At 40.8% G+C, this 27,382-nt stretch overlaps 1 protein-coding gene and 1 pseudogene across 11 annotated transcripts in view; one reads left to right on the forward strand and one right to left on the reverse strand.

The window, feature by feature from the left end:
- Window positions 1–27,148, reverse strand: part of Slc25a53 (solute carrier family 25 member 53) — a 53,312-nt gene extending 26,164 nt beyond the window's left edge. Inside the window, exons 1-9 of one of the 11 annotated variants that reach the window (XR_013105917.1) lie at window positions 26,736–26,899; window positions 21,016–21,165; window positions 18,605–18,705; window positions 17,397–17,503; window positions 16,756–16,919; window positions 14,381–14,454; window positions 6,369–6,458; window positions 5,119–5,187; window positions 3,591–3,805 (exon numbers count right to left, since the gene is read on the reverse strand). The gene's annotated coding sequence lies outside the window, so the exon portion shown is untranslated. The other 10 variants (XM_076918549.1, XM_076918551.1, XM_076918553.1 and 7 more) reach the window with 10 other exon arrangements.
- On the forward strand, window positions 6,160–8,463 carry LOC117695058 (CBY1-interacting BAR domain-containing protein 1 pseudogene; annotated as a pseudogene).
- Window positions 27,149–27,382: the final 234 nt, after the last annotated feature.

A 27,382-nucleotide genomic window follows, 5' to 3' on the forward strand; every position in this document is an offset into this window, starting at 1 on the left:
TTTTAAAAATTCAGAGATATTAGGGTAGGGGATACTTGATCCTTGAAGGTCCTCACGGAAGAGGTATTAGATTACCTGCTGTGGACATTTACCTGTTTATGATGAGGCAATCTGAATTCATGGGAGCCCCCAAATGGACAACTATCAAGCTTCTCATTCCTCCAAGTATGCCAACTGAAAATATCATCACCTTTACCTTACATGGTTATAAACCCTGTCTGTATCAAGTCACATTAGCTGAATCAAACATGCAGATGCCAGATGTCTTAGTAAGGGCAGCTATTTTTGTGATGATACTATGACCAAAAAGCATGTGGGGAGAAAGGGTTTATTTGGCTTACATGTACATATCACTGTTCATCACTGAAGGAACTCAGGACAAGAACTCTACAACAGGGCAGGAACCTGGCAGGAGCTGATGCAGAGACCATAGAAAGGTGCTGCTTTGCTGGCTTATTCCCCATGGCTTACTCAGCCTGCTTTCTTATAGAACAAAATGACCACCAGCCCAGGGCTGGGTCCGTCAATCACTAATTAAGAAAATGGAGTACAGCTCGATCTGATGGACGCATTTTCTCAATTGAGGCTCCCTCCTCTCTGATGACTCTAGCTTTGGGTCAAGTTGACATAAAACCAGTCAGCTCACTGGGTATATATTTTTGCTGTGCCTCCAGAGTATGCATGCTGTGTGTGCTCAAATTATATAACACAGCCCACACAGGTTGATTTCCACTCAGTGCCCAAGCAGCTCCTATGAAATTGACGTTTGTTCAGATACAACAAATGTATACTCTGGAGAAAAGTATTTTTTAAAAATAAAAATAAAAAGCTACTTGCAAGTATTGACAAGTAACCTAAAGCAGTAAGAAAGTGACAGAAAAGCGGCACTTCAAAGAAAAGGTCAGAACTGCACGGTGCCCCCTCTTTTAAGGCATTTTAGCCACAACATAGTCCTAAGTCACATTTCTGACTGGTGCCTTAAACTGGACCTTACTGACCTGAAGATCGGAGAGCAGAGTTCAGGGTTTTCATACAAGCTGAGAAGTATGGAAGGTAAAATCCTAGGATGGAGGGAGCCTGATAGGGAGGACACAAATTCTGCAGAGAAACCACCCAGGTTTCTTGCTGACCCCTGAATTATGCACACATAAGTACCATCTCTATATAGCCCAGATAAAGCTAAGGGAACTCACTTGCAGTTGTATTTCACAGAAGTGGAGTGTGGTGTCTGAGTTCAGTCTACTTGACTCCCTACTAAAACATAAACAAATATCAAGGCTCTTCCTACAGACATAAGGGTATCCGTTTCAAACAGTCTTAGACAATATCCATGAGACAAGCCAGAATGATTGATTTACACAGGAAACAGGAAACTGCAACTGGTATTGAAAAACAAAGGCACTCAAAAAGACTGATCACAAGGAGACCAACATGCCAGATTAGCAGACACAGATTTTTAAGCAGCTTTGTAACTATGCCAAAAGGTATAGAGGGAAATATGCTTATCTGAATAGTAAATAATAATCCTGCAACCATATAGAGACGACCAGTCTGAAGATGCAGGTAGCTGTCTAACTATCTAGAAGAGGACAAAGCAAACCTAGCCAGGGCTACAGCAGCCTCTGATGTTGTAGGTCTTGTGGTTGTCAGTTTTCAGGTAGACTATTTCAGGTAGTTCTGCAAATTGTCTTCTTGCTTCTAGTTACTATTTATTATGACCCTTCTGACACATAAATGCTAAACACATCTACACTGATTCCAAAACTGTTCTTTAGAATAGAGCTTTAATCATAACTTTGTTGACTGCAAGTGACAAAAACACAAGTTAAACTCAGGCAAAAGAAAGACTCTATTGGAGGTCTTATAGGTAATCCATCATAGGTGGATGGGACTAAAGTACAAGCAAGACTGGAGATTTGAACACCAATGGGAAGCTTTCAGTTGCTCAGCCGAAAAGGATATTCTTTTAGACAAGTTTCCTTCCTATGGCTGTAAAAAGGCCACCAGAAATTTCCAAACATACACCCCATAGCTGGGCCACACAAAAGTAAGTGAGAGGTGGGGGAGGGAGGTTGAGATTATTTAGGTGCCTAATACAAACTAGAACACACTATTTTTTTTCCTATTAAACCAGAGAAAGACAATAAAAAAGAATTCGAAAGGTCTGACCTAGATGGCATAGCCAACATTAACCAATCAAATAACTATGGCTAGGGAGACAAGACACTGTGATTGGAAAACACCACTAGAATTGCATGGCTGGACAGGACAGTGGTAGTACAACAAACAATGGGACTCTGATTTCCAGTCCAAGAGATAGCTCAGGGTGGCAAGGTATGACCCTAAGCCTGACCACTAGACTTCAAACTCCAGGATCCACGTGGTGGAAGAACACACTGTGATGATAATGAGAAAGAACTGATTCCCATAAGTTGTGCCCTACCTCTACCTATGTACACACAAGTCTAAAAGGTTTCCTGTATTTTCAACTTTAATTGGTGGCAATTACATACTCCAGGCATGTAACATCACAGTCCTGAATTATTTTTTACAGCAGAGACATCTAGCTATCCCCCATGCTGTTCTCTTGCCCCGTGCTGCATTTTGATGCTTACAGTGTGAATGTGCATGCTGCAGTTGTTTCTAGTATCCTGAGGACAAATATCACACTGTGGAGATGATGGATGAGACAATAAACTCTTAAGAAATAAATTTCCATTCTGTTCGACTCATTGTGATTTGGATATCTGGCACCTTATACCTAACCTGCTAACTCATGCCATTCTCACTTCCCACAGCTAATCAGGGCAGAAGGAATGGATGCTACAGCCAGACCTAGAAGCATAGCCCACTAATTCCAGCTACTTAGAGGACTGAGGCAGGAGGATAGCAAGCTGAAGGCTGGCTTAGTTACAGAACAAATTCAAGGTCAGACTATGGTAGTCAGTGAGATCTTTTCTAAAAATAAGAGAATAAATAAAACAGGGCTGAAGATAAAGTCAGTAACACAGTACTTGTGGAAGGTCATAGTTTTACTCTATTGGAGCAGCTAGCCAAACCACCAGAGTTTCATACATAGGGTTCTTTCAATTACTGGCCTATTCATCAATGTCTTTATTTCTATGTTCCTGTTTTACCATGAGCAAAGTGACATTAATGATGCTTATCTATCTCTTTAGTTTGCTGTGACGATTTGACAAGATAATTCACATGGTTATTAATATGCTCATGATACGGTGCACTGACTTTTTACTATACCTTTTAGGGTTTGTCAATTTTATCTGCTAAGGATCTTCAAAGATGGTACCTCTCCCCACAACCCAAGGGTCCCTCACTTCATTTTTATGACTTCTGTCTTCATTACCATTCTTTTATAGGATCCACTATGCCACCCCAGCATGTAAAACCTTTGTAAAACCTTGCTCTGACTAGGTCATCCCTGTCTGAAAACCACTGATGATTCTCCACTATCTACAAAACATAGCCCAGAGTCCTTTAACCTGAAAACCAAGCTCATTTTGGATCAGGACCTCTAGGCTCACCTCCTGCCACAACACTGTACATCTCAGCCACATGGGACTTGTTCTTACCATCACCTCCCTGACTGACTGTAAAGTGCCACACTCGTAGTTTGTTCTTTCCCAAAGCCTCTTCTTTGGCTGCAATGTACCACAGTATCTTGATTTTCCTCCAATTTCTATGACTATTCCTTTTCCATCTTCCTCTTGGGCTTCTCATTCTTCAATTACTTGATAAATATAAGGGCTTCTTAAAGTCTCACTTCCTGTTTCACTCCATATTGTGTCTGTGAATGACAGAGGATAATTTTAAGCCCCATCTATGTGGTTAAAATGCCCCGATTTTCACTCCCGACTTCTCTCTTAAGTTTTGATCTCCCAAATCCTGATAAATGAAAATTTCCTAGCAGTCATGTCGACTTTAGCATGGCCCAAAAGAAACTGACTTCCCCTACCTCAAACCTGCTTCTCTGTCTTGCTTGCATTCTTCAAGGGGCGTCACTATTACCCAAGCCTGAAGCTTTTCATCTCCACAGAGAAAAGGTTCCCAAATTGTGCAAATTGCCCTGTCAGTAACTCTCCATTCGGTCTTTTCTTAATATTCACTGCCATCACTCTAGTTCTGACCTTCTGCAACAGGCTCCTCCCTGCTTCCAATCTTCCATATTTCTAAAACAACTAGCATCCTTTATCTACCTCCAAGGAAAACCTTATCATGGGATAGCCATGCTATAAACATTTCCCAAATTCAAGAAAAGTATGCTTCTTCCTTCTATGTACCAGTAACTGTGCTAGGTATAAGAAGTGCAGTGTTGAAGATGAACTGCTCTCTGTCTTTAAATGAAGTTTCCAACAATCTGTGAGGACTCATGCATAAACACACACTAATAACACAAGGTTTGTGATGGATATGCTCATAAAGCATTATAGGAACACAAGACAGACCTTCTTGAAGACAAAGATTATGACTTCCTAAACAGGAGGACTAACTGATTCAGTGGAGTATTTTACTCTGTTTTCTTCTACATAAAATGTCTCACAATTCAAACTTCAAGTGAATCCAACTTATAAATCTTGTCTGGACAGTGATTTAAATAAATCAAATGCCAACTTTTTTTTAAATGACACAACCAAGTAAGTCTGAACACTGGCCAGGTAGTTGAGCATAATATTGTGAATTTTAAGTTTCCTATCAGTATTGCCATTTTAAATGTCTACATCTTCTAACAGTATGGAAGAAAATATTCTAAAATGAATGTTACCTTCAAGTTGCCTGAAAATAATACAGGGCTGAGGACCTAGAGCAGTTATACTTGAAATGATACTGGAAATGTCTAGTAAATAACAGCTAAATTAAAGTGATAGACAAAACAACAAATTAATCTTTCAAGGTCTCATATTTTATAGTAATTAAAGTAAGTGATAACACTCTATTTCTAATTAGTGTATCTGGTATCTCAAAATATGTTAGTTTTGATTTTTCCTCATCTTTCAAGTCTATTCCTACAGTGGCAAATCCAGGGACAATCAGTGATGTGAGAACTAGAATCCTAACAGCTGAAGAGCTAGAAGCACTCTGTGCATCATTTCTCTCTTCTACCTGGTAATGGCACAGCAGGTACAACAGCATACAGCTCCCACAGCAGCCTTGGACAGGAATAAAAGTGTTCTAAAACCAAGGAAACAAAGAGAATAAAATCACCACTTGACCTTTTGTAGCCCTGACAGAAAACCAGATACAGACATAAACATGGCGTCTAGGCTGGAAAGAGGCTGGTTTGCCTGTGCTGCTTAAATCCATATGCAATTTCGCCACCTGGTGGCTACTTAGCATTATTTCATTCAGTGTCTATACATTTTATTCTGAGAACTCTGGCCATACATAGAAAATTCTGGAAGGGCACAAAGCCTCTGAGTGAAATGTTAAATGAGGCATTTAAGTTAGTCACATTCTTCCTTATATCTTACAGTTTCCTGGGGATCAAAAATAATACTTATAATTGACAGTGGAAATTGTTTATCTGCGGGGTTTATGGGATGACTCAGCTGTACTTACATGCCCATGGATAAAGAAATCATGTGTTAGGAACAAAACACATGGTCTTACTCTGTGTCAATGGTACTCATCCAATAGCTGCTCACGAGCACACAGTTTAGCCTCAGCAAGATATAAGAAGAAACCACACTGTGCTTTTTTTTCAGTTTGCTTTCCTATTTTTTATCACCATTTTTGTAATTTATAAAGTATAAGATACACCTAATATCCAGTCTATCATCTTTGACAATTAGAACACTCTGTCATCTATCCTAACTTAAAAGACTTATAAATCCATATGTTTTGTCCTGGTTTAGCTTGTATACTATCTGAGAACTATCTTCTCAAATATATACATGTTCTCAATGTTAAATAGCCTGCTTTGGCTATGAGACTATATGTAGTCTTTCAACCCCATCAGAAATCTGAGAACGAGCAACATTATCTTATTCTGAACACTGCCAAGAAGTTCTGACTCAACATCCACACATACTAAGATTAATAATTCATATACAAATTGATTATACCCTAAATAGAATAAAGCCTAGGTGCTTTACTGCATAGGTGCTTTCCAAATGGCAGAATAATAACCTTCCCCAAACAGCAATGATTGAGTTGGAGAGATATATTGGTAATGACATACTTGCCTAACAGGCACTATGGGCTGGGCCAATCTACTAGCACTGTGAGCTCGAGCACAGACACATGCAGGCAGGCAGACACATGCAGGCACGCGCGCACACACACGCTTAAAATAATCTAATAATCAAGAAAGCAATTAAATAATAGAAACACTGATATACGTGGCTTTTTACCATTCCTTAGTCTAATACTTCCATCCCCTGGTCACTCTCGAAAACCTTATACACTGTGGAAACTACATGTTGACACCACTGGATATCTTCCTGAAAAAGAAGAAAGCACAATTATAAATCTCTGTAAGGTTAGAAACTGACATGTACTTTTACAATGAATGAAACAGGAGACACTGTGTGGCTTATCATCACGAGGTCTATTGGTAGTGGTATTCTATAAGTATTCTATAGCTGATATCTTTGAGTGCTTACTAACTAAATAATCCAACAATGTACTAGGAATCTATTCTTATTAACAGAGATAATGAAGCACCCATAAAAGCTACTGACATATACAAATTATAAAATAATTTAAAAGTGAACTGAAGTCAAGTATGGTAGTATAATTCCAGCACTGGAAAGGCAGAATCAGGGATACAGTGACTACAGGCCAGTCTGGCTACATTGAAAGATCCTGCCTCCAACACACACACACACAGAGAGAATGTGCTACACACACACACACACACACACACACACACACACACACAGAGAATGTGCTACACACACACACACATACACACACACACAGAGAATGTGCTACACACACACATACACACACACACACAGAGAATGTGCTACACACACACAGAGAATGTGTTACACACACACACATACACACACACACAGAGAGAATGTGCTACACACACACACACACACACATGAATTCTATCACATTAAGAGAATGGAATTTCCATATATGTTATTAGAAATACGATATTTTCCTCTCAAGTAATGATTATAAATAAAGCAAACACACCCTTGTAATTTCTAGTAAAAAAGCACTGTGACTAACAAAAATTTAAAATATGTTCCTGAGACTCTTTCCATAAGACACAATCATTCCGGGGAGAGGGCCGGGTGGGCGAGGGGAGCGGGCCCGAGAGCCTGGAAGTGGGCTGGGACGGGAGGAGGCCGCACGATCCCCGTGGCTCTCTGCAGCCCATCCACCGGGTTGCGGCGAGTGCGAGGCCGAGAAAGTCTCCCGGCAGACCGTTTCCCCTGAGCTGGGCCGGGCCCCGCCGCAGTACAGAGCCCGGGAAGCCGCAGAGATGCTCAAACAAAACAACTGCAGGATGCTGTCACAAATGTGGAGAAGCATTTTGGAGAGCTTTGCCAAATCTTTGCTGCTTATGTACGGAAAACTGCCAGGCTTCGAGACAAAGCCGACCTCCTGGTGAAAGAAATCAACATGTATGCTTCTACCGAGACCCCGAATTTAAAGCAGGGTCTGAAAGACTTTGCCGATGAGTTTGCCAAACTTCAAGATTACCGCCAGGCAGAGGTTGAAAGACTTGAAGCCAAAGTAGTTGAACCTTTGAAAGCTTATGGGACCATTGTAAAGATGAAACGAGATGATCTCAAAGCAACGTTAACAGCAAGGAATCGAGAAGCCAAACAGCTATCTCAGTTAGAAAGGACAGGCCAACGAAACCCATCTGATCGACATGTAATTTCGCAGGCTGAAACTGAATTACAGAGAGCCACAATTGATGCTACCTGCACAAGTCGTCATTTGGAGGAAACTATTGACAATTTTGAAAAGCAGAAAATAAAGGACATAAAGAACATATTATCTGAGTTTATCACAATTGAAATGTTATTTCATGGCAAAGCTTTAGAGGTCTTCACTGCTGCCTACCAAAATATACAAAAAATTGATGAGGATGAAGACCTAGAGGTTTTCCGAAATTCTCTGTAATCTATCAGATTATCCATCTCGTTTAGATATTGTAAGAGCAAATTCAAAGTCACCTCTTCAGAGATCATTGTCAACTAAGTGCACATCTGGAACTGGACAGATAGCCACCTGTCGAACAAGGAAGGATCAACAAGTAGAAGATGAAGATGATGAAGAATTAGATGTTACAGAAGATGAAAACTAACTTCAAAAAGAATTCACATTTCTGTTTTCATGTCACATGACTGGAAATGTAGGATCACTTTATACTCACTTGACAGGTTAAATTATAAAATGAAATGCTACTATGAAATGAGGGAGGGGGTGGTTAAGGAAATTATGCTAAGGAAAAAATGAAGATTTTTTTTTCCTGAAGTGCAAAAAAAAAAAAAAAAAAAAAAAGACACAATCATTCCTACCTCACAGCCAATTTTAAGTAAAAGTGCTGCAAAGTCAAAAATTCTCCCAAGTTTGCTTTATCTCCTCACATAGGCAGTCTATGGGAGTAGTTGTGCATTAGGCAGAGGACTAGTGCAGAAAGGAGAGAGCAGCACCTGAGGAAATGGGAGATCTCTCACAATGAGCATTTGATTACCTTTCAAGAGGGGTGTGTGTGTGTATGTGTGTGTCTGTCCTATGGACTGGCTTGTAATGAGGTTATCGCACACCCTAGAATTCTAAAACCTCCAACTCATTGTCCACCCAGCTGATAGATCCTCCAGCTATAAGGCCTGGCTTTGGGCCTAAATGCTTGCATGTATTATTAATACAAAAATCCATCTTTATAAAACAGGCAAATTAATCTATATAGAATTTTGGCCAGAGCTGAGGAGAATTTTGGCCAGTCAGAGGAGTGCCTCTGACTCGCCCTTAGCTGTGTTGTAACTTCCAGAAAAGATTACTCAAAAGGGTTGAAGGTACAGCTCAGTGGGAGAGTGCTTACCTAGAAGGCATGAGACCCTAAGTTAAATACAAGTCATCTATACAGCATTTTAAAAAGATGAAGCAAAAAATCAGGAACTACACACATGAAGATTTAGCCATAGGTCCCAGGAGCCCCCAGTTACCTGAGCAGGAAAATAAGTCTTTAGCCTAGTGTTAAATACCAGGGCTCTTCTACAGAGACTTTTCACTCCCAACCTGGCCTTTCTGGAAGGGTTTTTAGTTCTTAAAGCATGGCTCTAATCTTAGCATCTTCCTGGCCCCTGGACAAAGACAAAACAGATCTCCCCAGGCCAGTTTGGATGTTCTGTTTTTATTTTATGAGTATTTGTGTCCCGAGGCTAGATTTAATTTGTTTTTTAATCTGGGGAGAGATCTGGCAAGGAGCCTACTGGGATCTCTAATTAATGAAAGGTGTCCTGATCATTTTCAGGTTGGTGGGAGGGTTTCAAAAGATGGGTGTAACTGTGGGTTGCCTCCTTTAGAAACTATGGCTAATCTGTGAAAGGAGACCTGAAATATCTGCTGCAATTGCATTTCTGATTCTGTGGCCCTGATTAAAAAAAAAAAAAAAAAAAAAAAAAACTGACTATAACTTCTGGTGATAATTTATCTTACAATTAATCTTTCTCTGTCAAGTATTGTCACAAATGTATTTTTGACATAATTTACCAGAAATTAGAAACATCCCTTCCATGTTACTGATGACACAAGTGGGAACAAGAGTCCCATTGTAACTCAGATAGGGATTTTCATTGGAAATGGGTAATCTTGTCATTTTAAATGTGTATGGTTTTAGGCAAACTTGAAGGAAAACTCCTTTGTTTAATTTAAGATCATCTTTGTTCCACCATTAAAGCATACACTAAAGGACAACAGGAACAATCCCGTTTTAGTACAGTCAAACAAAACACCAACAACTGAAAAAGAGACCTAAAAAAGTACTGAAGAAAAAAAATTGACATTGGGCTGTACAAGTAATTTGAGAGGGATATTTAACCAAAAATGCAACAAGGAGACAAGGAGTAGCATAAACAAACAACCAAGAGAACTGAGAAAGGAGACAACCTCGGGGTCACAAGGAAGCTTCTACAAGACACACGTCAAATAAAAGGCTAGTGCTAAAAAAAAAAAAAAAAAAAAAAAAAAAAAAAAAACTATAAAGAACTTGGTTCCACTAGGTGGCAGTAGTGCCTGCCTTTAATCCCCAGCACTTGGGAGGCAGAGGCAGGCAGATTTCTGAGTTCGAGGCCAGCCTGGTCTACAGAGTGAGTTCCAGGATAGTCAGGGCTACACAGAGAAACCCTGTCTCAAACAAACAGAGAACTGAGTTACAATAAAATAATGACCCAACTTAATAATGAATAGACTTCAACAGACATTTCTTGAACAAAGACATACATACATATGGTCAATAGACATATGAAGAATTGCTCATAAATGATACTGATGGAGAAATTCCATATCTCCCCTGTCTGTTTAAGAGTTCATGAATCTATTGCCTCAGTCCCAGGAGTTCTGGGCTGAGGGGTGTGTGTTATCACACCAGGCTGTGTAAGCTCTGATTATGAGCACTCCTTCTGATGTTCATTTCCCTTCGATAAGCAAAGACATCAGAGGCAAGACCACTGACTCTTTAACTGGAAGTTGTTGAACTCCTTTTCTTCTGTGTTTCCCACTTGCCTTTACAGGAAACTTGATGGCTTAAGCCTGGTAGGCTACCTATATACCAGAACTGCTATTCTGCACATTCTACAGATGCACTGAGGAAGCTACACAGTGATTCTAGGTGATTGCTCTGGCTTCTGAAGGCACAGCCTCAGTTAGGACAGTTTTAGTGTGGGGTGGACCTTTTGCTGTTGTGTCAGCTTGTAACAGGGTGAGCAATTTCCCATTTCCTCAGGTGCTGATCTCTCCTCTCTGTACTAGTCTTCTGCCTAATGCACACCTACTCCCATAGACTGTCTATGTGAGGAGATAAAGCAAACTTGGGAGAATTTTGATTTGCAGTGAACTCTAGATGGCTTGGAACCAGTTCCACCTTGCTAGGGAGAAGCGCTCCCTCTAGTGGCCTAGCTAGGAAGTGCTATGTCTAGTGTTAAAGACGGGAGGTATCAGGACCTTTACTCTGCACATGGTACCACTTTTGTTTGAACCTGGGAAACAAGGAATTCCTTAGCTCTTGGCAGCAGCTTGTGGTGCAGCTTTTCATCGGGCCTATGTATTGGCACTACTTAGACCTTGACATCGACCAGTGACCAGTGTTTCAATTCAAGTCTTAGAATGTTTGGGGCTTGACAGCTCTGTGGAACTCTTCTACCAACGAGGGCTTTGAATCTTTCTTCCAGCTTCACCCTACCCACCTTACTTCCCTCCACCCACCCTACTTCCAGGAGGTCTTCCTTCCCACAGGGAACGTAATTACAGCTCAGGACTTAACCACAGCTGTGACCGTGTGGCTGTGTGCAGGGACACCCTCAAGGGACATTCTTTGGGGCTGGACCTTACTGGCTGATTCGTCCTGATAAACAGAACGGACATCCTAGCAGGGTAACTTTGCTTATCTCAGTCAGGCCTGGTGAGAAGACTACTCATCTCTGAGGTATTTTGGAGGAATCCGTCCCTGAGCTAAGTAAGTTCTGTTTTCTGTGATTTAATGTCTCTGGCCCCTACCCCAACACAAAGTTTTTAAAAAGATTCTGAACATAAACTCCATTTATGTAGGGGTAGGGGGCAGCTGTTCATGGAGGTCAGAGGGGGATTTAGAATGTCCTGCTCTTCACCCTGGACATTATTCTCTTGAGATGGAGTGTCTCACTAAACCTGGGGCTGGGCTGGGCTGGCTGACAGCAAGTCTCCATGGATCTTCCTGTTGGGTGCTAGGGTTTTAAACTAAGGTCCTCATATTTGCACAACAATTCTTACCCAGGAGACTGATGCAGAAGAAATTCAAAGTAATAGACTCGGTGTTATAAAGGACTCAGTAACCGATTTATTTAGGAGACATTAAGTCACAGAAAGCAGAACTTAGCTCAGGGACAGATTCCTCCAAAATACCTCAGAGATGAGTAGTCTTCTCACCAGGCCTGACTGAGATAAGCAGTTACCCTGCTAGGATGTCCATTCTGTTTATCAGGACGAATCAGCCAATAAGGTCCAGCCCCAAAGAATGTATCTTGAGGGTGTCCCTGCACAGCCACACGGTCGAAGCTGTCATTAAGCCCTGGGCTGTAATTACATCCCCTGTGGCCTTATCAGGAAAAGTGTGATTCAGCCAGGTGGGCAAGCTGAACACAGATAACAACTATTCAAAAAGGACACTAGCATTCTGAAAAACAACTCTGGTGAAATCTTTGCTGTGTGAATCACCCTGGCCAGACTTTCAGGCTCCTTCCTCTTAAATTTTTCAAAGTATAAGCTGGGTCCTGGATGTGAAAGAAATTTAAGGATAAGAGAGACTGTAAAATGAGTAAGCCTAAGATGTATATAAGTTAGGAAATCTTCTACTGGAGGCTTGTTCTTCTTTGGGAAGTAGCAACAGCTGGCCAGACTTTTCCAGTAAGGAGCTTTTCCCTTATTAATCTCTTAAGTGTGCAGGGTGATATTCTTCACTGTAAAGGCATATTATTTCTATAACAAGCTATCTCCCCAAACCCTCCTTGAAGTATCTTTAAGCACCACAGCAATGAGTCCACTCAGACCCATTCCTGGGCAGTTTGGTGTCTGCAGTAGGTTTTTCTAACAGAAGAGAGATTACCCTCTAAACTTTGTCAGCTCCTGAGCTCTAAATTAGATGGCAACTAGCAGGCTGTAAAGGGAGAGAAAATAAAGCTTTATTTCCTCTACTCAGCCAGAGTCTCAAATGCAACACTCAGCATAGGCTTGGCACTCAGAAGAATCTTCCCACCAGTAGTGGAAATCTGAAACCAATGGCCTAGAACACTGCATAAAAGTCATCGGAACGGGATCCCCAGAGTATGTACAACAACCTTCTCAATGCTCCCTTCAACAGTGTGCCACCCTTCTCTCATCAAGAACAATTGAGTGATGCTTTGTATCCAAGAACCAAAAACAGTGATGTATCCCCCACAGGAGGTTGCCTAGAGTTAGGCCCATCTCTTACTTCTTCTATTCAGTGGTCCCTTCTCAATCTGGCCTTGACAGAAAGAAAAAGGCCTCTGATCTCCTTCCTGATCTTATCTTCTGTAGCCTCTGGTCCCTTCCAGAGATGTAGCTAGAAGTCTGCTTCAGACACAGCTTGAGGGAGCCACCTTCTGATTCTCCAGCCATCTCCAAACTCTAGCCAGGATCCCTGGGAGTTCCAGGGCATTGAAATGACCTGGAATTGGCTATAGGGCTAAGGCATTGGCCAACTTGTTCTTGTACTTGGAATCTTTTATGCTAAAACAAGAGCTGGGCCTGTCCCTTTTTCATCTGTTGAACCTTCCACCAATTTGTGTTCTAGGCTGATTTGGAAGCTCACCATTCTGACATAAGAAGTAATTTTCTTGTAGGAACAGTTTACTGTGATTCATTTAAGCTGCTGAACCAACCCTGACTTTCAATCTGTCGTTTCTGATGTGTTCATCTTGAATCTGTAACATTCTACTGTTTCCCATTTTTGTGTCTCATACCTAAATCTCCCTGCATGCTGAAACACAGGGCCAGACATCTTAAGCAAAACTTTGAAGCCTGCCATTGCATTGCTTCTTCTTCTGGAGCATGGGCATACTAGCAATATATACCTCTAATGTGCTAACAAGAAAAGAAGCAATAGACTGAACTAGAAATTATAATTCATGAAAATGACAGTATTATCTCACAGAACATGCATTGTTGGAGTAAATAATAAATGACTAGAGTTAATCTAGGAGCTGTTGACAATGGAACAGTGCTTACACATTCACTTTTCATTTAACCCCCAACATTTTGGTAATTGTTAAATACACTCTCCCACTTGTTTATATTTTTTTAAATTAAATTTAATTAATTGACTTAAAAATTTTTTAAATTTTAAAAAATTAATTAATTAAGAAGTCTGAAACACAGTGGTGTAAAACTTTCTACTTGTTTTGAACTCAAAGTCTCTGCTTCTAGAGCTGAGACAAAGCAGGGTGTGGCTGCACAGGACTTTAATCCCAGCACTTGGGAAGCAGATGCAGAAGGCTATCTGTGAGTTATAGGCAAACCTGGTCGCTACAGCCAATTTCAGGTCATTTCAGGACTACATAGTGGGACTGTGTCTCAAAGGAAAAATGACTTGACACAAGGTACAACATTTACAGATACTTCCTATATGAAGTGAAACAAGCCAGGCTTTTAGAGAAATGCAAATACTGCATGTTCTTACCTTTGTGAAATTTAAATCCATTACTAGAGCAGTGGTGATTGGGAAGTAGAAGGTGGAGGTGGGAGGGTAGAGAGCTGTGATCAAAATATGAAAAGTTTCAATTAGATAGGAGAAATGAGTTTTAACAATCACTTTCGCTTAATTATTTTGTGTGTGTAAGTGCTCTGACTGCCTGTAAGTTTGTGCACCACATGTGTACCTGGTACCTGAAGAGGCTAAGAGAGGGCACTGGATCACCTGTAACAGGAATTACACAGTTGTGAGCTCCATTATGGAAACTGGGAAATTGAACCTGGATCCTCTGCAAGAGCATCCAATGTTTTAACTGCTGAGCCATCTCTCTAGCACCAAAGGAATGATTTTTGAGATCTCTTACCAGTATAATCACTATGGTTATAAGAGAGTATTGAGTTTTGAAAATTACTGTGAGTATATTTCTAATGTTCATATCACATAAACTAAATATGTCAGATAATGGTTATATTAATTTGCTTGACTGAATCATTCTGAGGCAAGCTTAAAAATCAGAGAAAAGGATGGAGATGATGAGGGAAGAAGCACTTCATCCCAGAACCGAAGAATAAGAAACCTCAGCACAGTGAGGAAATATAAGCTGCCTGCAGAGATAATGTCCCATTTCCCAAAGACAGCTCAAACAAGTTTGGTTAAAAACAACAAATGAACTGGTTACCTAAAGCCTTATTGGTTGTGATTTTGAATTTAACTATATTAGTACTTGTTGCTGTGAATCCAGACTAGTACAACTGACAAAAACACTTTTAACAATTACATTTGAAAAAGAAATTTATTTCAGTAAAAAAAGAAAACCAGCTCATATTTTTTTCTCATTTAATTTTATACCTAGCTTTTAAATGCTGCTTAGTCCTGGAACTCATAAATGATATCCTCTGGGCAGTTTCTGCATATATGGCTCCTTTGAATGCCCCCATTAAATTAACCCTACGTGCTAAATCAGTATTCCTACTTCAAAAGCTCTCTAGCACGCTTCATTAAAGCTCATCCTGAAATAGTTTTCAATGGCATAATCAAATATCTGGGCTGAATCTCACTGCCCACATCGACAAATCCACATTCTATACGTGTAACATAACATTAAATTGAACCTCATCAACATATTGAATTTGTTAATATTCATGGAGATACAAATCAAAGTAAAAAGTTTTCTATGCAGTGTGTAACACTGTCAAATCCATCTGTCATTTTCTGTATTGTGTTGACCTAACTCAGTATCACAGGCTGCACCTTTGAGAGACCTTGGTGGCTGGGTAAGGCAGAGTTCCTTACTTAAATTTTTCCATGATGTGGGAAACACCTTCAACCAACCAAACAAACAAAAAACTAGTTTGGGCTTATATGCTGCTCAGTTCTCCCAAGTGGCTGCACATTGGTATAAAACTAGGAATACTCAAAGCCTGGAGGAAATTTTCCTGGAGGATATTTTTGTCTTGATTCTGTTTTTAAAACCTGTTGAATCAGGATTTCACGGAACAGTGCTAGACCTTGTTACCGAGGTAGTCTGGTGGTCCTTAGTAGGTTTTCTAGCCTCTGACTAAAAAACATGTTAATCACTGGAAATGTCACTATCAATATTCATGATAAATTATTAAGTTTACAGTGGGAGGAGTCTCTGATTTTAACTTTCCTGCAAATAAGATAGGGTAATGAAACTCTCTAATTGTCAACTGTTCAACTCTCTCTTGCTGCCTTGATTATCTTGAACAAAAGGACTGTCAGTCACATAGCTGGACTGCTCTTATGCCAGCAACAGACCTTTGGAACATTCTAGGGATCCCTTAAGAAAATTATATGATAGTTCCAGTTGATTTCCCCTTATCCTGAATGTACCCAGAGTTGTCTGAAACTTTACCAGTTGTTTTGCTATCATAAGCCATAGTGAATCTTAGATGACCCTGAAAGTACTTCTACCTAGACTACAAGGAGTGTCCTTCCCTTGATGATGAAGAAAGGGGACTTCTGTCACTTGTTTTAAGTTCTGGTGATGAATGGTCCAAAACACAAGCCTCAATGGCTTTGTATGTGTAAACAGGTTGTTTGGTCTCACTAGTTGGTTTACATCAGCAGTTCTCAACCTGTGGGTCACAACCCCTTTGCAGTCACATATCAGATATCCTGTATATTTACATATTTACATTCCAATTCAAACAGTAGCAAATTACTTATTCAGTAGCCATGAAAATAATTATATGGCTGGGGGGTCACCACAACTTGAGGAACTGTATTAAAGGGTCTCAGAATTAGAAAGGTTGAGAGCTTAGATAAATTCTCCTATGCTTTCTTATGATGTGGTAACATCAGGTCTAATAACCAACTTCTCTCAAGTGGTCTGTTCTTACCTCAATTTTGTAGTACAGGCTGAGCTGATAACACAAAGCAGCAGCAAGAGTGATGAACAAGTGCATCTAAGTGGAAGCTGTGAGGCCAAGAAGGATGGCTAGCTGTTAACAGCTGAAAATGAAGAAGGTGAAGAGCTCCAGAATGGCCAGAGCAGGAAGTGAGGCTGCAGAATGAGAAATAAGACAGGGCGAAGAGTTAATGCTGAGGAAATACAAAGGCCTAGAAAAAGCCAGAAAGGCAAGTTCTAGTGAAAAACTTACAGCCAAAGGAATCAGACCCTCTGTCAAGAGCTATGATATGGGCCTGAGTTACAGGTTAAGGAATCCCAACATAGTGAGCCTACAAAAGAACTGCAGTAGATTCTGCAGAAGGCCGTGATGTGGCTCAACCTGACAACCTAAATTCGAGCCCCAGGACTTGTGATGAAGAAAAAAATAATCAAGTCCACCAACCTGTCCTCTGACCTCTACCAGTATGCCATAGCATGCACATGATCATACACATCATTTTTTTTAAAGACTGAGGAACCCCAATACATATGCTTATTTAATTAAGCCAGCTGGAACCAAGAGACAAAGAATCCCACTTTCTTTGACCACTTGAGAGCTATATAGCACTTGTAGGATAGCAAACTAGGTACCCAAGAACTGGTGCGTCCTCTTCCACCTGCCACAGCAGCCAATGCTAAGCACCAAGTGCCAGAACAGCAGTCCTTGAGGTCACTCTCATTGTTACCAAGTTTGGGATCTAGGTAGAACAAAAGAATAAGTAACATATTTAATAAGTAACCATCTAAATAATAAGTAACATATTTATTCTTACTCTTTGTGTTCTGACTGCCTCTGTTTAATGAAATGACAATCAGGACAATGTAAACAGCAAGATTCCTATCTAAGTCAGGAGCTTCTCCAGGTTACTACCAGATTTTTGCAGCATACCTTGTAAGCACACATATAGTAAACCACAGATTCTGGAACTGATTGGCCAATCTGTCCCTAAGTAAGCATGTGAACTGGGAGAAGGAGAGTATTTGCTATATAGCAACTCACTGTGTAGCTCTAGCAACCCTAAAATTCACTCTTTAGCCTAGGCTGGACTTGAAACAGGGTCCAAGTACTGAGACAACAGGCACATGCCATTGCAGCCCTTTTTAATTTCTTTGGCTTTTTGTCGACTACCTGGCTTTTCTCTTTTTATGCTGTCTCATTTATTTTATTTTAAATTTTACATATTAGCACCACGTGCTCCTCACTGAACTGGGAACTGTTAGGTAAGGAATGGGGAGACCTGCTCCTTCTGAGTGTTTTGATTACTGTACCACTGTGCCTGGTTCCATGGATTTCTTTGCTTTTATTTGTTGTGTGTCTGTTTGATCTGGGCTTTCCTTTGTTTTATAACTTGCCTGGACAATGATCTGGAAGGCAGCCTGAAAAGAAGGCAGCTTAATTGATAATTTGTTCTGACCATTTTCAGCTTGGCGAGGGGGTATAAAAGGCAGATGTAATTATTTGTTATTTTCCAGGAGACTATTAAGAACCAGTCTCTAAAAGGAGGGCTTTAAATGAAGGTTGGCCACAGTAATACTTCTGATCTGCTTTTGACTTCTTACAGTGATTTTGTCTTCTATGGAGGGGAGAGCTTTAGCAGGGCTGAAAAAACTCCCTACACGGCTTTCTAAATACTGACTCCTAATACAGTTTCTGGGCCAACTATGCCATCTTTCTGATTCTTACTTTACATATAGCTTAGTACCGGAAAGTAGACAACACCCTTTGTTCTCAATGATGGGGTAAGTACAACTATTAGTTCTACTGTAAACAGAAACTCACAGGGGATTTTAATACAAACCAGGTATTTTGTGTTCTTCACCTTGAGCACAAAGCACTAAAGAAATCCATATTGGCAGAAAATCACTTCTTAACTTAGAAAGACCACGTTAGCACTCCAATCTGAAACATACAATAATGAACAACATGAACAAATTCACTCTGTTACATAAGACAAACAATGTAAAAATGCTAGACATAAACAGAGCCAGAAAATTATAGATCACTTGTCATTTTAAGGAGTTGTTTTGACCTTACTCCAAAAGGAGTAAGTGCATACACCAACTTATGGAGCTCCATCAAATGAAAACTCCTCTGGATAGGTGTAGATGGGGTAGCTGAAGAGTTTGAGAGAGAAAAAAAAAATTCAGAGACACAGATAAGTGTTGGAGAATTTATGGACTAGAAAACTCATGTAGATTATAGGGGAAATTAGAACTTCCCTTACTAATTATGTTATTTTAAAAAAAACTAAAATAAAGGAAAAGGTGACTACATTACATGTATGTAAACCTCACTTTCATTGAGCTTTTTATGAACAGAATCTGAATCCAGGCACATGCCAGGTAGGAGTTCTATCACTGGGCTATGTCCCTAGCATGGAATTCTTTATATGCAAAGAATATGAAATTGGTAACTGGAAGAGAAGGGATACATGTTGATACTGACTTAAGCATTATAAAAATGGTAAAATTAATCATTTGTCACCTGATGGATGAAGAACACCTGATAGCCTTCAAAAAAGAAGTAAATTCTGAGACTGGTTTGCTCTGTTGCTGAAGTGATAAAGGCCATAAAACGACTGCACTGCAAAAACAAGGAACTTAATGCTCTCCCCAGAACCCAACTTCAAAAGACTGGGCCAGGTGACTATGGCAAGGTCTCAATCTGTAAAGTGCTTCTCTGTAAGCATCTAAATCCAACCCGCAAAATCCACACAAAACTCCTGGAGTGGTAACTTGTAATCCCACCCTTGGAGAAACAGAACAACAGAAGCTCTAGGGGGCACCGGCCAATCAGACTAAGTGAATCATGACCTCCTTATTCGGTGTGTGATTCTGTCTCAAAAATATGATATTGAAGATACCCAAAAGCAATCTCTGACCTCCATATGGTGCATGGGGGGGGTGCGTGCACACATACATGCACACGCGCATGCACACGTACGTCTCAACAGAGACCAGGAATGCAGTCATGTGAGGAGAATTCTGAGTGCTAGTGAGAACACTCCAAGAAAACAAAATGTTCTTGGAATGTGGGTGCATGCTCCTCCCAGGTGTAGCAGATAGGGCTGAGTTTATATTAGATTACTCATTAGTACTTGCAGCTATTATCTAATTAAATGTTTAAACTATCCTTTATATGCCTCTATGGAAAACACGCGTTGCTGCATGTGGCTTGCAGTTGTGATTGTAAACATTTGAACTCATGAGAACTTTACTCATGTCCCTTCTTAACCCTTAGAGCATAAATTGTTTGAGGCTCTGAATAAAGTTAGCTATTGCATGAGACTTTGGTCTGCCTCGTTTATTGGTTCCATTCTCCCAGGTCCCACTACCTGTAGAGTGGACACCCACTGGGACACACACACAAAGAAATGCTGCCCATGAGGCTGGAGAGGTTCTTCAGCAGTACAGAGCACATGGTGGCTCTCAACTGTCTGTAACTCTGAAACTCTCCTCCTCCAGGCATGCATACAGTGCACAGAACATTCATATATATAAAATAAAACAAATCTTTTTAAAAATATTGGCCCAGGGCTAGTGAGGTAAAGATGGGCAGATCCCTTGGGGTCATGCCTTCACGAAGGAAGGGTTCCAGATCAATGAGAGACTGTATCTAAAGAACAAAATTGTATATATGGCCTGAAGTACAATGTGGGAGACTTTTACTTTATACAGCCAGAGTTTTTTACTAAGGAGACACAACCACATGTCTAGCCACCTCAGAAAGGGAACTTACAACAGTCTAAAGTAACCACTGCACCGAAGTCAGACTTCTTGAACCAGTTTTTACTGGTGCCACTAACAGCACCATGGGTAAGGAGGTACTTACAAGGAGGAGAAGTGACTCAAAAGCAGCTCCATCACCAAAGCCCACCTCAACACGGCTGATGGTCACAAAAGCTGCTACTAACCCTGGAGTGCTTTCCAGCTTGCAGGTAGCTTGATCCTCCGAGCATCTCACCTCTGTGAAGTTGGGTTTCCCAGTCTCCACACCTAGCAGTTGTGTACTCCTTTTCATACAGCTAGGGAGGCCCTCAAAGAATCTCTCAATTTTCTGTTCTCCTAGACATTTGCTGCCCACGAGACTTCCCACACCCTCCTGGACATGTTTCCATTTGGAGGAAACCACCATACAAAACAAGCAATGCATATGTGCCTACAATAAAAGGGATCCCATGCAGACACATGTCTGCACATATGCACTTACCCTGCCACAGCAAAGGAAGGAAACTCTTCCATTTGCAACAGCATACAGGAAACAAGTATGAAGTGAAAAGAGCCAGGCCTGCACAGAAGGACAAAATTTCAATCTTCTCTAAGCCAATCATATTCGTGGTAGCAGAGCTGAATGATGTACCTGCAGGGTATGGAGAATGGAAGAGATTAAGGAGAAAGAAAAGATGGTAATCAAGGCTGAATCTTCAATTAGACAGGAGGAATTTTTGAGACTACCCCAATGGATGGGGATTACTAACAGCAACAGGGTGCTACATGTTTCAAAATTGCTAAAGAAACATTTCAAATGTTAATAGGAGAAACCACCCAGTATTTTAGGTGTCAAATAAGTTAGTTCTCTTGATTTCATCATTTCATATGGTGCACATATCATACTGTGACCCCAGATACATACACAACTTTTCAATGTACAAGAAAATAGTTTTAAAAAAAGTCAAAAGTTTCTGTGCATTATGAAAACAAAATATATTTAAATGCCTTCCTCTCTCTCTCTAGTGGGCTATCATTCATATCTGACTAGCCTTCCCTACAGAGAGGTCCTGTATAAGAGGAACTAGGAATCAGGATTACTAAAGAAAATGTCATCCTCGGAGTGCAAATGAACCACAGCCAATAGCCCTTTTCCCCTGACACCAGGAGCAATACTAATTTCCTAGTTCTGATTAGTGAATCCACAGCTTATTCCACAAATGCCCATTTCTTGAATTGTATTTCCTTTTTTTCTCTTTTAACACCACTGAGGAAAATGTGAGACAAACTAAGAACTTCTGGTTCCCCAGATTCTGCCAAAAATATAGGTACATTAAAATTCATAGGAGCTGAAGAAATGGCTCAGCAGTTAAGAACACTTGCTGACCTTCCAAAGGACCTGAGTTTAGCTTCCATCACCCCCATCAGGTAGTTCACAACTGCCTATAACTTTAGCTCAAAGGATCTGACCCCTCTGACCTCTAAGGGTGCTGGTAGTCATGTGTACATACCCACACAGAGACACAAACACCAACACGTGTAATTTTTAAAACAACTTTTAAAAACGTCATGTTTCTCTCTCTCTCTCTCTCTCTCTCTCTCTCTCTATATATATATATATATATATATATATATATATATATATATACACACACACACACACACACATAATGTGGTTTTAGAAATTTATTTATGTTAAGTGGAAGACCATCCTCATCTAGTCCAGGCCTTATGGCTGTGGACTAGTAACACTTTCAGGTTCCCCAATGTCAGCTCTGTATAATAAATCATAACAGTAGTGGCGTTTCCAGAAAATTTACTTGCAATTAACATTCAGGTACCTACACTACAACTGACCAACCCAGCATTTTGTACTGTTGGTTTGGAGGCACAGAAAAATTTGAGAAACACTAACTCAAGATAGCTTGAACTACAGTTGTTTCTCTGGTGAACCAAAGGAGGGGTGGAATTATTCAAAAATAATTTGTGATTAGAGTTTGGGGCAGGCATACAGTTCAGAGTTGCAAATTTGAAAAAATGTGAATGACTTCAAACTTTCATGTAAGCTAAGCTCATCCCTGAGTTCCTGTTTTGCTTTCCTGACTAGAGAGTAGAGGCTCTACACGAAATAGGAAACACTATCCTATCATCAAATAAAATAAGATTCTTCCACAGGGGTCCTGCTATTATGTAGGCCAGAGTTAAGTTGTTTTGAGCCAAAAGTTTCACCCTGTCAGTTCAAGTTGGTACAGAGAAACCTAAATTTGTCAGAATATGATTAAAGGAAAGTTTTACTTATTTTAATCCCAAAATATGTTTATGCTTCACACTGAAGTTCCTGTTCCAGACTCCTCCAGAATAAATCTTCCTGACACAATATGCATCGTGCTCCAAATCATTTTTCTTATGTCTTGCTACAAAGCAGATGGCAACTGGTAGGCTTCAAAAAGCAAAAATAAAGTGTTACTCCTTTGGCTCATCCAGAGCTTCAAACACAGCACTCACAAGAGCAGCCAGTCTGGCACTCGGAAACCAAGGCACTAAATTCATTCTATCTAAACACAACACAAATATGTGTATTCTGGCCAGCACTTACTGATTTGCGGATCTTCCCTTACTCTGTCCACTGCTGCCCTCCCTTAGACCCTGCTAGCCGCTCACCAATACTAACCTGAAAATGCTCCAATCTCATCAACACACCAGAAACATTGATATGCTGCCACCTTATGAGACTGCACCACTGGTCTCAACTCTTCCCTTTCGTCCTTGTAGTCACCTCTGACTTCAGCTCCCAGGTCTCTGCACTCTTGTATCTGGGTGTGCCTCGCCAGAGCCTTTCTTCTGCCAGCTGTGGTCTCATTGTCTCAGCCCAAAGCCCTCAGGGAAGGCTGCTAATCAACTGGAAGCTTACACCTGATACAGAGCCAGGAATTCACATCACACATTCCTAGCCTGTTCTGACCTCCAATCTTGGTTTGACCTTGTGGGGTTCTTAGGCAAATGGTTCCTGAATCCAGGCATCTTTTATGCTTAAACATAAACATGCCTGGCCTGCCCTATTTTTATTTGTTAATATTTCCCTACATCTGTGTTTGAGGTACACTTGTATCATCACTGAAGTAGGAATTAATTTTCCTCTTCAGTGAGCAGTAGTATATTGTGAGCCATTTTAGCTGCTGATTCAACCCCCACTTTCAGTGTGCTATGTTCAATGTATTAACCCTGGCACTGCAGCTTTTTTTTTTTTTTTTTTTTTTTTGCTTGACTTTCATCATATACCTAAACAGCAGAGATGTTCCATAATATTAGTTTCTGCTATAGAATCCTCGCTATTATATTATGTTTGTGCTTTTTGTTGTTGTTGTTTTATTTTTAGGTAGAAAGTCAGCATGTATCCCTGCCTGCTGTCAAACCCACAGTTGCCTTTCCACCTTATAGGCCCAAGTGATGAGATTACAGGCCTAAACACTGCAAAGCCATTAGGTTTGTTAGAGCCCCACTCCTCTAAAACAATTAGCCAATAAAGAAGAAAACAGCATGACATTGTCTACAAAGATGTTTGGATATGAACCCCAAAGCAACAAAAGTCATCATAGATAAACAGGATTATTCCAAATTAAGGCACGTTTGCACAGCAAAGAAAACAATATAGACACAACATCCAGAGAGGAAGAAAGTTGAAATATACCTACTAAGAGGTTTGATAACAGTCTAAGGAACTCAATTCTATATACAGTAGAGAAAAAAATTCGAAATGACTAGAAAACCTCAATAGACTTCTAACAGGCCCCCAGACCTTAGCATAATTGAAACCATATTAGAGGCATCATTCTGACCTTCAAACCCAACAAGTAGGCCCTAACACCTGCCAAAGTGGGAACAAAGAGACCTCATCCATCAAAGATCTAAGTCTGTAGTTCCAAGAAAATCCCAAAATGTAATAAGCCTGTTTTTTGGCTTCTGTATTTCTGTTTCTTGATATCCTAAGTGTGACAACCAGGATGTGGTTTTTGTACATAAAAGACAAAAGGGCTGTAAGGTTCAGGGCTGCATGATTTGGGAAAGTGCCTGGTGCAGCTGCCAAGTGGCAACAAAGACTTTCTTTTCAGGTTTAAGAGTGTCCTCTACTGGTCTCTGCTATAGTTAGCAGTATCACTATTGATAGAAGTATAAATAGTTGATTTATTTGTATTTTTTGTTTGTTTGTTTTTGTTTCAGGCAAGGTCTCCTTTGCCTTTAAATTGATCTTCCTTTCTCTGCTTCCCAAGTGCATATGATACCAGTCTCTAGTAATGATAAGCTGTTTCTTTTATGCAGTGGAGATAGAGCACTCAGTGCTTGCCACACAGGCAAGAAGACCTGAGTTCAACCCTTAGAACTTACCTAAAACTACAGTGTGTGCACTGGTCTTACCACTTAGGGGCAGAAATATACAAATCCCTGGAACTTCCTGGATAGCCAGCCTAGCTTAACTGATGAACTCCCATGCCTGTAGGAGACCCTATCTCAAAAAAACAAGGTGAACCAGGATGTGGAGATGCACACCTTTAGTCCCTGCCTAAAGCAGAGGCAGAGACAGGCAGATCATTTTAAGTTTGAGACCAGACAGAGCTACATAATAAGACCCCGTCTCAAAAACCAACCAAACAAAATGAAGGTGGATAGTGCTTAAGGAATGACACAAGGTTGACTCTTTTAACACACAGGTATCAGTATACATGACCAAACACACATTTTTTTCATGTCACATATAAATAAAATCCATTTGGGAGTGTTCTGGGCTTCCTACAGTTCCCCACTGGTATGGGTCCCCAGGAATTAGGACTCCCATAATACCACATGGGTAGTGGGAATGGATCAACCCAAAGTCCCTGGTACCTGGGACTTGATACAGGGAAGAAGACCCATTACCCAGTTCTTGGAACCTGAGTCTAAAAGTCAACCTATGGACATATAGTTCCTGATATTTGCATCATCTTTTCTATAATCTGTAACACTGCTATTGTCAAGGTGAGGACAGACTGAGAAGGTCTTTCTTCAGTTTTAATTAAAGCTGTGACGAAATTCGGTCCTGTATACATAAATATTTTTCTTGCTAATGTGAGGGAGCATTTTAATCCTTGTCAGCAGGAACACTACTTGGAATTAGAACTGAAGGGCTCCAGTAACACTTTCGAGTTTATATGTCACCTCTGTTGCAGGCTGTGTTCAAATGTGTGGCACTGTGGCATAAAGTTGTGGTCTAGAAAATGTGCTGGGCCACATTCATAACTATGCTGATACACACGTGAAACACAGGTTGGCTAGGAATGGGAGCTCAACAGTTTTCCAAGGATAGTCCCATGGCCTGTGCTGTTTCCTGCAAATTGTTAGAAATTTAAATTCTAGGAAACATCACACACACACACACACACACACACACACACACACAGGGATGAAAGAACTCTTATTAGCAAAGCAGCAGTCTGTGTCTAAACAAGTCCCTTAGAGAAACTGAATGCCTTGAAGAACATAAGAAGCAGCAACCCGCTTCATTCTTGCTTCTCTCATTAATAAAGCATCAAGATGTCTGGCCGTTCAAAATCTTTAAAAAAAAAAAAAAGTTTGCTTAAGGTTTTGGAGTTTGGGATTACACGCTGTCAATTAACTTGGCTTATTAAACAAAGAACTAGCACAGAAGAATTTCAAATGCTCAGAGTGCTATGATGTCCTAACCAGATTACAGACAGGATCCAAGTCCAACAGTGGATTCTGACCTCAGGTTAATAGATTTTCCAAAAGGGGTCCTGCTCCTGAATAGCAAATTCTCTCACCAGCAATAAACTTCTTTGGCCTTACTCCCCATTTGGCCAAATAGCTGCACCAGGAGCTAAAAGCCCTGAGGAAAAAAGGCTTGAAGGAAAAGTTTGCTTTATTTTCTGTCTAAAAGATGTGAAAAACATCCCATCATAGAGAGCACTCTGCCAACTCTTTCCTCGGGGCAATCTCCAGGTCGCTAACTCTTTGTGCTCTAACTCTTCCAATTCAAATGTAAATGAATTGTTAGAGTGTGAATTGTAAAAATAAAGCCTACCTCCCCCATCCCCCACTCGGCTCACAGCGGATTATGGAATCCACTGAACACAAGAGCAGCAGCATTTGTTAATTTGTAACTCAAAATAACCATCCCAACAGAGACAGAATGAATCTGAAACCAAAGGGCCCAGATAGTTTCATACGAACACGATCTAGATGTGTGAGTACTGGTCGGCAACAGTTTCTTGCCCAGTTCTTATCTTTGCTTCATCTTTTAGCGTCCATCCTTGCATCTCTCTGATTCCTAACCTAAAACAACAGAACAAAACAAACCCAGAGGCCGGCACACCGGAAACAGCGACCCGACCCGCTGTGGCGTCATCAACAGTCGCCGGGAGTTCGGTCCGTTCTCATCCATCCCCTGAATCCCCAATCTCCTCACTTCAGTTCCCATCTCTTTGTGCCTTTGGCAGCTGGAGGTCTCTAACCTTGAGCCGGAAAGACCGGCCGCGACATCCCGCTTTGTCCTCTTCCCTGCTGCTGACCGGCCCAGCCGTATGGCCTCCGGGAGCATCGGCAACACTAGCGGCAGTAGCCACACCGGGCCCGATCCCAGAAGCCTCTGCGAAGGTCGCCGCCCCCAGAAGCTCTTAGTCTCTTTCCGGGACCACCCAGGACGCCGTACTGCAAAGCGTTGTGTGGTCTTCCTTACCCCCCTCCAACTTTCATTCCCGGCTTGAACCCCCACGAGAGTTGCCAGGTGTTAGCAGGCCAACTCGATACAACCAGGCATCTTTTATGCTAAAACAGAAAAAACATGCCTGGCCTGCCCCTTTCTTGTTAATTCTCATTAG

The sequence above is a fragment of the Arvicanthis niloticus genome, chromosome X (assembly GCF_011762505.2).
Source record: "Arvicanthis niloticus isolate mArvNil1 chromosome X, mArvNil1.pat.X, whole genome shotgun sequence".
NCBI lineage: Eukaryota > Metazoa > Chordata > Mammalia > Rodentia > Muridae > Arvicanthis > Arvicanthis niloticus.